Source organism: Mycteria americana, chromosome 8 (assembly GCF_035582795.1).
Source record: "Mycteria americana isolate JAX WOST 10 ecotype Jacksonville Zoo and Gardens chromosome 8, USCA_MyAme_1.0, whole genome shotgun sequence".
Taxonomy (NCBI): domain Eukaryota; kingdom Metazoa; phylum Chordata; class Aves; order Ciconiiformes; family Ciconiidae; genus Mycteria; species Mycteria americana.
Window position 1 is genome coordinate 39,222,396 of NC_134372.1, and position 12,259 is coordinate 39,234,654.

The window sequence follows — 12,259 nt, forward strand, 5'->3', positions numbered from 1 at the left end:
TGATACAAATCCTGCCAGCCCATGCTCCAGCCTGCAGCGGGAAACGGGAAGGCTGGGCAGGCCTGGCGGCAGAGCCCTCGCGGGCTCAGTGCCGGGGGCACGGCAGCAGGGAGACACTTTGCTCACTTGGGACCAAAGCTCTGCGTTCCCTGCGTGAGTGTTTTTGACCTTAACTTTGTACTTGCGTCTCCAAAGCAGATCCTATTTCAGATGCCAAAGTCTGTCTTTAGCCCTGTGTTTAGAGGTATACAAAAAATACCAAGGTTGTCAGGCCAGATGACTGACCTACCAAACAACTACCCTACAGGCAAGAGGCATTTGCCTGAAGAACTCTAGCCATGTAATTTTGAAACTGGTATTTGCAGTGGCTGAACTCTACCTTCACCCACTGCAGTCCCATATAAGTGAAGTGCTGCATGTGCACTCTTTCCTGCCAGATGGAAGGGGTGCCCAGTTATTCGTATGGTATTGCACAGCGATGCTTATTTCAGCAATTAAAGTTGTAGCAAAGCTCACCTGAAATGTACTTTAGTTGCACAAGATAAAAGACAGGGAATGGGGAGGATGAGTGTAAACTGGACTCCTCCCAGAGCACAGGTTAATTGGCTCAGGCATCTAATGCATCCTCAGAGCCTCAGCCCAACAGAGCTTACGGCTTGCTCCATTCCCCCCTTGATTTAGTGGGGATTAACTGTCCCCTCACTTCAAAAGCCAGTGGTTCTCAGCCTAGAGCTGCCATATGTTTTCCTTTTTATTGGTGTGAGGGTATTACATGTTATTTCAGACCAACAGGTTAGAGACAAAATTATCATTGCTATGCAACAAAGTGATTATGAAGGAAAAGGTCTCGCAGACACTTTGATGGGCCCAGAAAGTCAGTAAATGATGGTATGGCAGCTGTCACAGCTCCAAAATTTACTACACACAAAGGAACACCGCTCATGCAATCTTAAGAAATTTGGAAATTTCATCAAAAGAGATCAACAAATACAGAGGCGGGCAGTCCTAGCTGGCTATTTTTGCAAGATACTTTTTTTTTTTTTTGCTTTTTGCTTCTTGTTACTGATGCAGAAAAAAGGCCTCACTGCTCAGGATGCTTCTTGGCTGCACTGTATCTGAGTAACCATCTGGCTAGACTATTTCCTAAGGTTTTGAACTCGAGGGTTACTGGAAACAGGTGGGCAGGTCCTAGTGGCACAGACAGCAGAGGATTAACAATAGTACAAACCCAGCTAATTCTAAAATCCTGCTGGAATGAATTTACCAGTACCATCTGGCTGTCATTTGATAAGGAATGCAAAGGAGCATTGACCCAGCTATTGATTAAGGAGGAACATTATTCCCCAGGAAGAGAATAGCATAGTGGTCAGATTAACGTCATTTCTTGCTAACTAGATTGTCATAAATTACACTGTTTGTCAGAAAAAAAAAAAAAAGGTTTTGCTGACACAAAAATCACTCTTTATATGACTAACTCTATTAAATTAAAACCATTATTTGTTTTTAACAAGAGAATTGTTATTTGTCAAACACATCCAGAACCGGACTACCCAATTAAGAAGACTTTGCAAAATGGCAGTAAGGCTAACAGCAGTGATAAAATATTTCATGGGCTCGGGGCCTTTACCACTACACTCTTCTCTTTTTCTGATCGCAGTATCTATCCCAGACAAACTGGAGACCTGATTCAGTGAGATCAGGGTTTTGGATTCAGCTCTGCTTGTGCTTTAAATCTATTTGGACTGGAAAAGAGTAACAAGCCTTGGATCCCAGCAGCACTGTTTTCTACATGATGGTACTACTGTGGACACTGCTGTTTAAAGGTAAACAGTAAGTTATTTTCTCTACATTTTTGTAGCTCACCTGTCAGCTTCTGCTTTGCAGCATTTGTTCTTAACTTGGAGAGTTCAAACAGGGCTGTTGTGCTAAGTTTTCAATTTTAGAAGCAGCGCTTACAAATGGAGTCTTAAAATACTAATTAAAATTGGCAACCTCTGTCTTTGAAGCACTTTATTATTATTAACCTTCACAAATCTTGCGTGTGCAATGAGACAGAAATTGTGACTTGCTCCAGACTGCAGACAAGGCAGAATGGCCTCTTTATTACCTCTCAGCACACCCAAGAGCCTCCCCAACAGTGGGTAGAAGCAGCACTGGTCCCCCAGCACTTGTGAACTAGGTAACTGCAAGAGAAGAGGAGGTTATGCTCTACAGACTTGTAGGTTCTTTTATTACTAACGTCGTTGGAGGGAGGAAAAAGAGCTATTGCACACACCAGCCCTCCCTCACAATCTGAAGACGTGAAAAACAGATTGAGGTGAAACAGTGAAGTAATACAGACTGATAGGCAAGACCATAGTGGAGAAGCCAAATCACAGCTATGCTTCCTGTACAAATGGTATTTTATACATACAATTTCATTCGGGATGTAAGCAGTACTGGGCTCAATTCTAGCCTTGCTCTATAAGGGTTTCCTATGTGCCAGTTTTTAAAAAAAAAAAAATTTTGTTGGCAGACTAGTAAGATGATGTAAATACAGACCATTCTCAAACTAGACAGAAACATTCAGAAGTCTACAGACAGTCTGTACCCAGGACAAATAAGCAGCATAATTTTGAACTTTCCCAAATATCCATTATGGATGCTCATTAAGCATATATAAAAACATTGAAAGAAGTTGTTATAAAAATAACAACTCTGAAATTCAAAGCTGAAAATGAAGTGTTACCCTCTACTCTCACTTCTGTGACTTAGAAATAAGATGCTAGTTACCAGGATGCAAAGAAAACAAGTGCATGTTGAAAAGCTGGTATATGATTTTTCCCAATTTCTTAGTTTGGTCCCAACTGTTTTCTCCCATATTTACCTTGTCCTTGACTTTTCTCCTAGGATAATAAAATCTCAACTTTATATACATGAATCAAGACTCTGTAATCAATCTCCCCAATGATGCTTATATAAAATAAGACTCTGGGAAACTAAATAAACCTTGAGAAATATGTTAATTATGCTAGAATAGAAGAGTAAAAAATAAAGTAGGAGACTTGGCTAGCTGAACTTTTCTTTTGTTTGCTGTCTACTATACTTTGATTATCAAACGGGGAAAAAAAAAAACTCTAATGATTCTGCCCAAGAGTCTTTGTTTCAATGTAAGAGGAAAACAAGTCCCCTTCTGTCCTGAGTATTTAGGCCTGTTAGTGTCCTCCTGTGATAATCTTGGGGTTTATAACTCTTCTGTCTAATGTGCAATATATCCAAAAGAAATTAACAATGAATTTTGAGCATATAATGAACAATTATGCATGGAGGATAATCCCACCAAGTACTATGAGAAACAATTTCTCCTGTTTGCCCTCAGTCCTGTAACCAATCTTGGTTGTCTACCCAGGGTCTTTTAAAGTTTGATGTTCTCATAATGATTTTTCAAAAGCAAAAACATTCAGAAAATAGCATGCCTGAAAAAGGCTTCAGGACCCAAAGTTTCTACCTTAGGCAATGTCAGATCTTTGAAAAGACATGTCGCTTCTTCTCCTTCGCATGCCTAACCGTGCCCAAGGAGAGGCTGATGCGCTTCCCTGCTGTTATGCACTCAACAAAACAAAACCTTCCTCCTGGAAACAGACCCTGGAATCTCATTCAGGCCCATTTTCTTCTTTGATGAGGATGTTCAAAACCTGCTAAAGGTTTGTGCAAGCAGATCGAGTGGGTTACATTTCAGTAGGTGTGGCAGTTGCTGCCCGGGTAATGGTATGAAGCCGTAAAAACTACAATTCACTGTTACAGCACTGCAAAGTCACCAAGTGTGATTGCTCAGCCTAGACTTGAGATTCCTACTCTTTTATGCTTTAAGGGCTTTTGAGAGGGATGATCAAGTTTTTGCCAAAATGCTTCAGGCATTTAATTCTGAAAACTAATTTCTGAATTGGGTGCTATGCTAATAATGTATTCCAACCCCAGGCTGCCTGTAATCCCTCACAGACTCTCTTCTCCTTGGTTTCCCATTAGCAGAGCATCTGTCTTCTCGCTGCTTTATTGTTTGCTCTCTGCATGGGACCCTTAGTACATGGGACACAACAATGCAAGAAATTCATGGGATCACGTTAGGAGAGGGAGAGAATATCAAATTTGGTTTCATGCAGATGGGGTTTTGTTGTTGTTGTGGGTTTTTTTTTTGTTTTGGTTTTTTTTTTTTTTTTTTTTTTAACACACATATTTAAATGCAGCGATTAAACTGAACTGAACAAAATGGGGCCTTCTCAGGCTCAAAGATACAGGAGCCTCATGGCAGGTGGCAGAGATTAAACTAAGGGAAAATAGTCCAGAACTTTACTCTTCGTCTCGCTGAAACCCTTTCATACATCCTGTTGGTTCACCCTGTCTTGCTGCCAGCAAGGAAACGCTACCGCAGCAGCTTTTCTTCTTGCTTCTGCGTTTCCACTTCGTTATGTTTGAAGGACATGGGTAGGGCAAGGAGGGACTTCATGTTCTGCACAGAGATAACAGTTGGCCTGGCCATGCACAAAACTCTGCCAAAAATCAGGAATTCAGCTGGTAGCCAACTTTGCCTTAGCAGTCAGGCATTTTATAGCCTCTGAGAAGGGAATAGCCATTTACTTCCTAGAGAGCCTACAGAGACCCATGTGTGAGCACTCACCAAGGCTACTTTCTGTCTGATTAATTAAGAGCCAATAATGATTTTCTTACCTAGATTGTCCTTAAACAAACTCCTGTGGAAGCTTTGCAGTGACAATGATCAAGAAAAAAGCCTAAAGCAACAACTTTAACTCTGCATCATATCATACGGCCCAAAATCTATTAATTTGATTCACATTGTACAGCACTTTATATTGCACAGCGCTATACTCTTGCTGTGGGTTATTTATTGTCACTGCTACCATCTATTATGTATACTGTGAAAGAAATTGTCTACATTAGAACATAGCTTCCTGGAAAAAAAAAAATCTGGATTTTATTCAAAACAGTTGTTGAAAGATTGCAATTCAAAACATAACAGCAACTAATACCAACGTTTACTACAGAAGTGGAAACATACCACTTTCTCACATATTTTTTCCTAACTCTCCCATATAAAAAAATTAACACTGTCTGCTTACAAGTGTTTGGCAGGAGTTACACGTAATTAGAAAGAGCTCTAGTTCTTTTAAGTGTGCTTCAGTTATTGTAATTTACTTTTCAATGTAATATTAAGAAAAATGGGATAATCTGACTTTTTGGATCACCACCTCAAGAGGAAATAGGGGAGTATCTGGCATGAAACCAATGACTTTGTAACACACTCTTCAAAACATTCCACTAGCAAATGTGAAGTACGGGATAGTTGCAAAAGCTAGTCCATAGTGATACATCTCAGAACCCCCCCCCCCCCACCTTCGTCTTTCCTTGTCCATTTTGTCACGGCCCAGAGAATGATTCCAGTGACCCATTTAACAATCTGTAACCCAGTTCAGGAAATGCTGAGCATCCTTTTAGTGAATACAGACCTGACTCACAAATTGACATTTCATCACACTATGTTTATCTACGTTATCACCTGGGTCTAGGTACTGCCTGTGTATTGCTCTTTTATAAACCTGAGAGATTTTTCTGGACTCCAGTTGGTCTCCTATTTCAAAACACCAATTTTCTTCAATTAGCAGACCTGCAGTTGGCCATGCCATGCAGTGTTTGCAGCATTCACCCTTAGTTTCTCAGCCTTGGTGCCAACATTTTTATATGGGCCCTAGCTTTAAAAATTTGTCCTCTGGGATGAATTCCTGGGAGAAAATCCAGACACCCCCCCCCACCCCCCCGCCAAAGTCAGTGGGACTTCTGCCACCAGCTTCAATAGACTTGTAACTTCTTGATACGGGATACAGCCCTACAGTATTGTGTTGCAATGAGGTGAACCCAAACTGCCAGCTCTACCCACTCTTCATGCTGACTCTTATTCCAGTCCAAAGTGCAAAGGCCAATCGATACTTGACTATCCCTAAATATTTTGAAATTTGAATTTTAAGTCCATCTGTAGGTTTGATGCAACACTTCAATTCAGAATATCTCAATCATCATTACTGTCAAATTCATTTATAAAATAAAACCCGTACCACTGGCATACTACAAACTTAGGAAAAACTAAGGAAGGAAAGTATTACAATTTTTTTGGCAGGGAGGGGCTGGAGCAAGACACACACAAGTAACAACATGAACTTCACTCCCTCATGCACCAATTACAGTAACATGCTATAATCTGTTTGCCTTTGTTTTCAGTGATGGTATTTGGGAGCACGGCAACGCTCGGCATTCATGATGCCTCTGGAACTTGAAACCACCTCCTGTCCCAACCTAGAGCCGTCAGCGCCTTCAAAACGCTCACACACTTCCTTGCACTTCTGTATGTCAGGAATATTGCATCAAATCCCTTTCCAAGCTTTGATTCCATCATTCCGTTAAACATATCAATAAACACCCATGTCTGTCTGTTCTCTGGCTGGAACATGCATTTTAATAGCACGTCTCCTAAATACAACATCCTCACAGTTATCTAGAACTCCATTTGCTCTGTTATTCCCATTAGATAAGAAATGGACACAAGCTGCAACTGTAATAATTTACCTTTTCAAATGAGTCTATTTCTTCTGAGAGAATCTTGCTTAGCAGCAATGGGCTCTCTGGCTAATGCACTAGTCCCAGTGCTCACCTCCCAAGGGGGAATCTCCAAACATTTATACTTGCTGAGATGGAAAATCAAACCTCTGACTCCAGCTGACACCAGCTTCCATTACACTAAATAAAAACTATCTTCCTAGGGCCCCAGCAAGTGGGACAGGCCATTTCCCACACTGCCAGGCTTGGAAAACAGCATGTGCACAAACCGAGAATAGCCTCGTTAGCATTAATATTTACATTGCAGCCATGCCCAGGGGCCCAAATTCGGGTAAAGGGCCTTGTGTTTGGTGCTACAGGAGATGAAGGTGCAAGCCCTGCTCTCATGAACTGCCGATCACCCAGCTAGTCCTCTATTGATGTCCTATCCCTTTCCCCCACGAAAAGCTGATCATTTCCATTTGTCACCTCCCTACCAGTCTTGCACACCCTGATCCTTTCGCATTTTTAAAATCATTGAGAGTTTTACAGTTGTGGATATGAGACAAGGCCCTGTATGTTCTCTGTAGCCAACTTCTGCATTGCAGTGGCCAGCTGCAGAGCAAAGAGGCTACCACTGTAGCAAGGAGAGTGTCCTGAGCAGGTACCAGTTGCTGGTGTAGGGGAGAGAAGGATCAGAAACCCCAGCAGAATGGATGGAGAGGAGAAGGAAGACTTGAGAGGCAGCCTGCAGGGCTGCAAGGCACAGCTCTGTTGGGGCTGTGGGCTGCTTGCCCTCCTTCTGCCACAGCCTCAGCCCTTGCCTCTCCCCAGCAGGAGGGAACGAGGCCAGGGCAGGGAGCTGCAGAGGCACCAGCACACAACCATCACAGGGACTGGCCACCCTCTGGGCTGGGAAGGGCAGAAAGGGGACACCCAAAGGCCTCCTGGAGGCTTGCAATGTGCTAAGTCTCTCCTTATGGTTGGCATGTGCAAAACAAAGTTTTTAGAGTCTTTCTCTTTGAGGATTTATGGGCAAAGTGACAGATCTTCCTCCAGTCTTACTCACTGAAATGGATGAACAGCTTTAGATGAAACTTTCAACAACTAATGACAGCAAAGTTAGCCAGAAGCAAAAACCTGGCGTGAAGAAGTTCAGCCTAAATGATTAAATTTGGCAAAGTTATAAGACAGTGAAAGAGATAATCTTAAAAGGGGAAGTTTTGGATGACCTTAGTGCTATGCACTGCAGCTTGTGGTGTCTGTAATAGGTTATTTCCAGAGCATCTGAGTGTCTTCCAGTAGTGCATTAAGCAATGTAACTAACATCTGTCATGAGGTTCATTTTCCCTCTCATCTTCTCCCTGGAGGGAAATTCTCTCCTTCCTTAACCTCTACTGGACCCCCACTCAATAATGTTCATTACCTCAAGAGAAAAAGGAAAAGACTATCAAAAAGAAAAAAGAAAAAAAAAAAGAAAAAAGAAAGATAATAGATCTAAGATTCAGGCTGCTTTGGTGACATTTTTGAAGTCTTTTTTGCCAAAAAACCCCAGTAAATTCTTTTAAATTTCTTCCATGATATTTAAGCATTGAAAAGAAAAGACAAATTAAAATTACTGAGCTATTTTTCCTTCACCCATGATTATGCAGCAATTTATCAACAAAATGGAGCAAGAACATCTGACTGGGATTATTTATTATACAGTAAGGCATTTATTTTTTGTTCACTTCACCAGGAACAGTGTCCCTGTTATGGCTAGTTAGCCATCTGTGTCCTAAGAGCTTTCAGGGAAGGATTAAACTGTCATTTGTTTTATTTCCTTTCATGAAATAACTATCCTAACAGGGCTGAGGCAAGACTTGGCTATTGCTGGACTTGCTACCTTAAGGTGGCATGAAAAAGAGTAACTGGATCTTCCCTGGAGCTAAAGCAAAGCAAGGAAAAGTTTGGGGGTTTGGTTTTGCTCTTTTTACTCCTTACACTCAGTAACATGCAATATTGCTACCAAAGTGCTCCTACTGGAAATTGCGTAGATTAGCCAATCTCTACGCCATGCTTAGGCAGAAGTGGAATTATATGTGGAAATATATATATTTTTTTAAATCTGATTGATTTACTACATTTAGCCAATATGGCTTGGGTTTAAGCACTGAGAGAATTTGCAGCTAATCAGGGCTGGAAGCAGGAGGCTGACAAAAATAAACAAAGAAGGAAGAGGTATGCCATGTCCTCCAGGTTTACCAGCCCTCACACATTGATTTGCAACCCCACACACAGAAGGCCAGCACCGTTCTCACAAGGATGACTGTGGCATGTGGCATCCCTTCCCCATCTACAACTCCACAAGTGGGTCTAAATACTTCTAGCACTTCTTCCCTGGAAAGAATGAGAAAATGAGTCGCCTGATTCAGAGAAAGATAATCTGTGCCCTCAGTAAGAGCAAACATGTGGGAAAACTATTTGCTAGAAGAATGTACCTCGCGGCTATTGCCAAAGGTTTTGATGGGTGTATCTGAGCTTTGGATAGCTTTATGGCTGCGCAGTGGAAATTGCTCATAATGAATGATAGTATCTATATTTCTCTTAACACCTTTTGTCCAGAAATCAAAAGCACTTTTCAAAGAAAGGGCCAGATTTTAAATGGTTGACGCTAGCAGCACCTCATGTCACACTTTTACGGACCGATTTTTTTGAAACAACTTGGTAGCCAAAGCTCCCTGGCACTCGCTACGCTTTAAGTGACAACTGAGCTCTCTTAAAAAATGTGACCCACACAGCATTTCACCGTTAAAGTGCAACTGCCTCTGGGGTGGACAAGACATACCGCGGAGCGGCTGGCACCAGCACTGTGCTGAACCTCAAAAGGGACAGTGTAGCCAAGGAAGGCGAGCCCTGCTCTTACAACAGGTGTCAAACATTTCTAAGGATCAGATAATGACTTTTCTCAAGGTCTTGGCTTCAAGGACCATACATAATATTGCCATGAATTCCATGTATCACCTTTGATAGAGAGAAAGAGCTGATCTGTCTTGAGTGAGTGGGAGTTAAAGAACCAGGTATCGCAGATGAGCCATCAACTACAGCTCTGGAGACTCTTCTCCAGCAGGAGCCGTTCTGACACAGAAAACAGCAATATTGCAGGAGAATTAAAATACTGACATCTATAGGATGTTAAACATTTCCAACAGTTACAATAAGAAGAAACCCATAAATAATATCCATTCTTCCCTAAAACTTCCTACATTGACTGACTGGTTCACAGCAAGAACCAGTTCAGCTTTTCTGCCCATTGTTGTTCATGTGCTATTTACTGCAGTCCCTGTGTCTTGCCTGGACTGGCCTGCAGAACATCCCCAGTATGATGCCAGGGATGATGGGGAAGAAGCACCTGCAGCAAATTAATGGGATACACAGAGGTAGCAGTGGGGATGGACAGAGCTCCACAAGAAATACAGCCCTCAGCTCTGCCCTGTGCTGTCTGTTGAGGGTGGGAAGGGGAGGGGCTCTCCTCCAGGTAGCAGGGAGGCTTCAGCCCACTACCACCCCTGCTCCCCATTTGCACTACATTTGCAAGTCAGCTGCTTCCCATCAGCATGCCTCTTGCTGGGAGGGCAAAGGAGGGGCTCATTCAGACCACTGCTGCTTTGGCAGGGCTGTGAGCAATGACACATTGACTCCTCACATCCCTCCCTGGGAATCCATGGAAAGAACAGCCTGCTGTTGCAAGCCTAACCATGTACACACAGGCCCCTCCAATTCAGTTGTTACTACATGGATTTCACCAATGACCCCAGCGTGACAGCACATTGTACCTCCTGCCCAAATTTTCTGAAGCTGCTCTGCTTTCTAATTCCTGTTATGTTTGTGTCATCCTTGAAATAACCTGGTCACAAGCTGCGGGGTTGCAACTCCACGGAGCTGTGACCAGGTTCCCATACCTGTAGGAGTATCTGATTCTCCTGATCAGTTCCCAGGCAAACGCAAGGACACCAACGGGAGACAATATTTTCTTAGCAGGAATACAATTACAACGTAGGTAGACTGCCTCTGTTTACCTCCCCAAATTAAAACAATCTTTTTCTTATGCTCTTACCTAAGAATGAGACCAGAATGTGATCCACTCTGCTTCTGACTGCATTTACTGGCCAGAAAGAGGCTGCAACGAGCTAAGAGGCAAGTCTCCCACTGCAAGAACTGTCAAAGGTACGAGCGTGTACTCACATGGCTGCTATCGGGCAGGGCAGAGGCTTGCAGAGAGGGAGGAGGCACGTCTCTGTGGAAGACCTCTAGATTCAGGGCTATGGGACAACTCCTCAGACTGTTATAATGCAAAGCAGCTCCTATAGCTCTGCTGGCACTCTCTCCTTGGCCTGCAAAGCTTGCATGGTAGTGGTCAGAGGACAGAGTACCTAACTCACGTGCCAGCAATTTTTTTTTTTTTTTTTTTAATACCCCCCTCCACCCCCCCAGTCTTTACCTTCCCTAACATCCCACTACCATACTGTCAGCAGGGAATCCCTATATAAAGCTGCACTAAGATTTGGAGTTATGGTAGATACTGAAATCCTGTTATACAGAAAAAGCATTTGGCTCTCTGCTTTGGACTGAGAACACCTCTTTTTAGAGAGGATTGGGGTTTCCAAGTGGTTAGAAGCAAGACCTGGGAATATAAAGTAGTTAAAATAATTTCCTTTTTAATTGCTACTTTGCAGCCTTTTCCTCTGACTCTGAGAAAAGCTTTGAGCTTTCTCTGTCCACAGAACTCTAAAATAGGCAAAGTTGTTTTATTTTATTAGGGAAACAAGACAATTCCCAGTATTCTTGCTATGACGTTTGCTCAGGGGAAGCTGAGAGAAGATGAAATCACTTTCTGAGAAGCAGCTGGCTTAACACAGGCAGGCACAACATCAGAATTTCATTTCTTTTGCTGACTTACGTAGCAGTGAGTCCCTTGGTCTGCTTCTCTCCCACCCCTCTGTGCTAATGGGAATCTGCTAAGACACACCTGTGGGAGGTTTGGGCTTTTAAATCTGTGCCTTATATGTCCCAACAGTTCCCTAACTTGCAGAAAGTTTACTCCTATCAGGTCCTTAACCTCAGTTTTCTTGGGAAAACCACTGCAAGTATCTCCCTTCAGAAGCCTACTACAGAACATGTCTAAGAACTAAAGAGGTTTCCCCGCCACCCCTTGAAAACTGAATGTTCTCCAAAAGACTGAGATTTTTAGATTTAAAATTCTCATGCTTAGGCTGAAATTACAAGCTAATAACAACAATTGTGTCATTAAGTCTGGATGAAAGGTTCTGATCATGGGGAAAGTACATTCCAACACAGTTCAAAATAAAAATCTCAAAGGTTTGAGCCCTTCCATCTCACACTCCACCTCTTCTCCCTCTCCCTGTGCTTCTGCAGAAGCACAGGAAAGAAAGAGCTGAAAAAAGCAAGGGAGAAAAAATAATTTTCTCCCTAAAATGCAAGCAAAACAGAAACACATTCCAATTATAACAAGAAACTTATTTTCTGCACAAAATACAACTTGTTCTTTTCAACAGGCTCCAGCTGTGGTAGGCTGAGGGTAAAGGTGTAACACATGAAGGCAAATATGGCTTATATTTTAGGAATTTCCATTATTTTTATGGATTGCATTGATGAGAAATGCATTTGTGCACTCTGA

The 12,259-nt window shown here is 42.4% G+C and overlaps 1 protein-coding gene and 1 long non-coding RNA gene across 2 annotated transcripts in view; one reads left to right on the plus strand and one right to left on the minus strand.

The window, feature by feature from the left end:
- Nucleotides 1-1,803, plus strand: part of LOC142413997 (uncharacterized) — a 55,605-nt gene extending 53,802 nt beyond the window's left edge. The window contains exon 3 of the long non-coding RNA XR_012776955.1: nucleotides 1,658-1,803. This is a non-coding gene — a long non-coding RNA (uncharacterized LOC142413997). The remainder of the gene's footprint in view (nucleotides 1-1,657) is intronic.
- The window catches only part of WTIP (WT1 interacting protein), an 85,531-nt gene that overhangs the window by 10,167 nt on the left and 63,105 nt on the right, over nucleotides 1-12,259 (minus strand). The gene's annotated exons all lie outside the window — the stretch shown is intronic.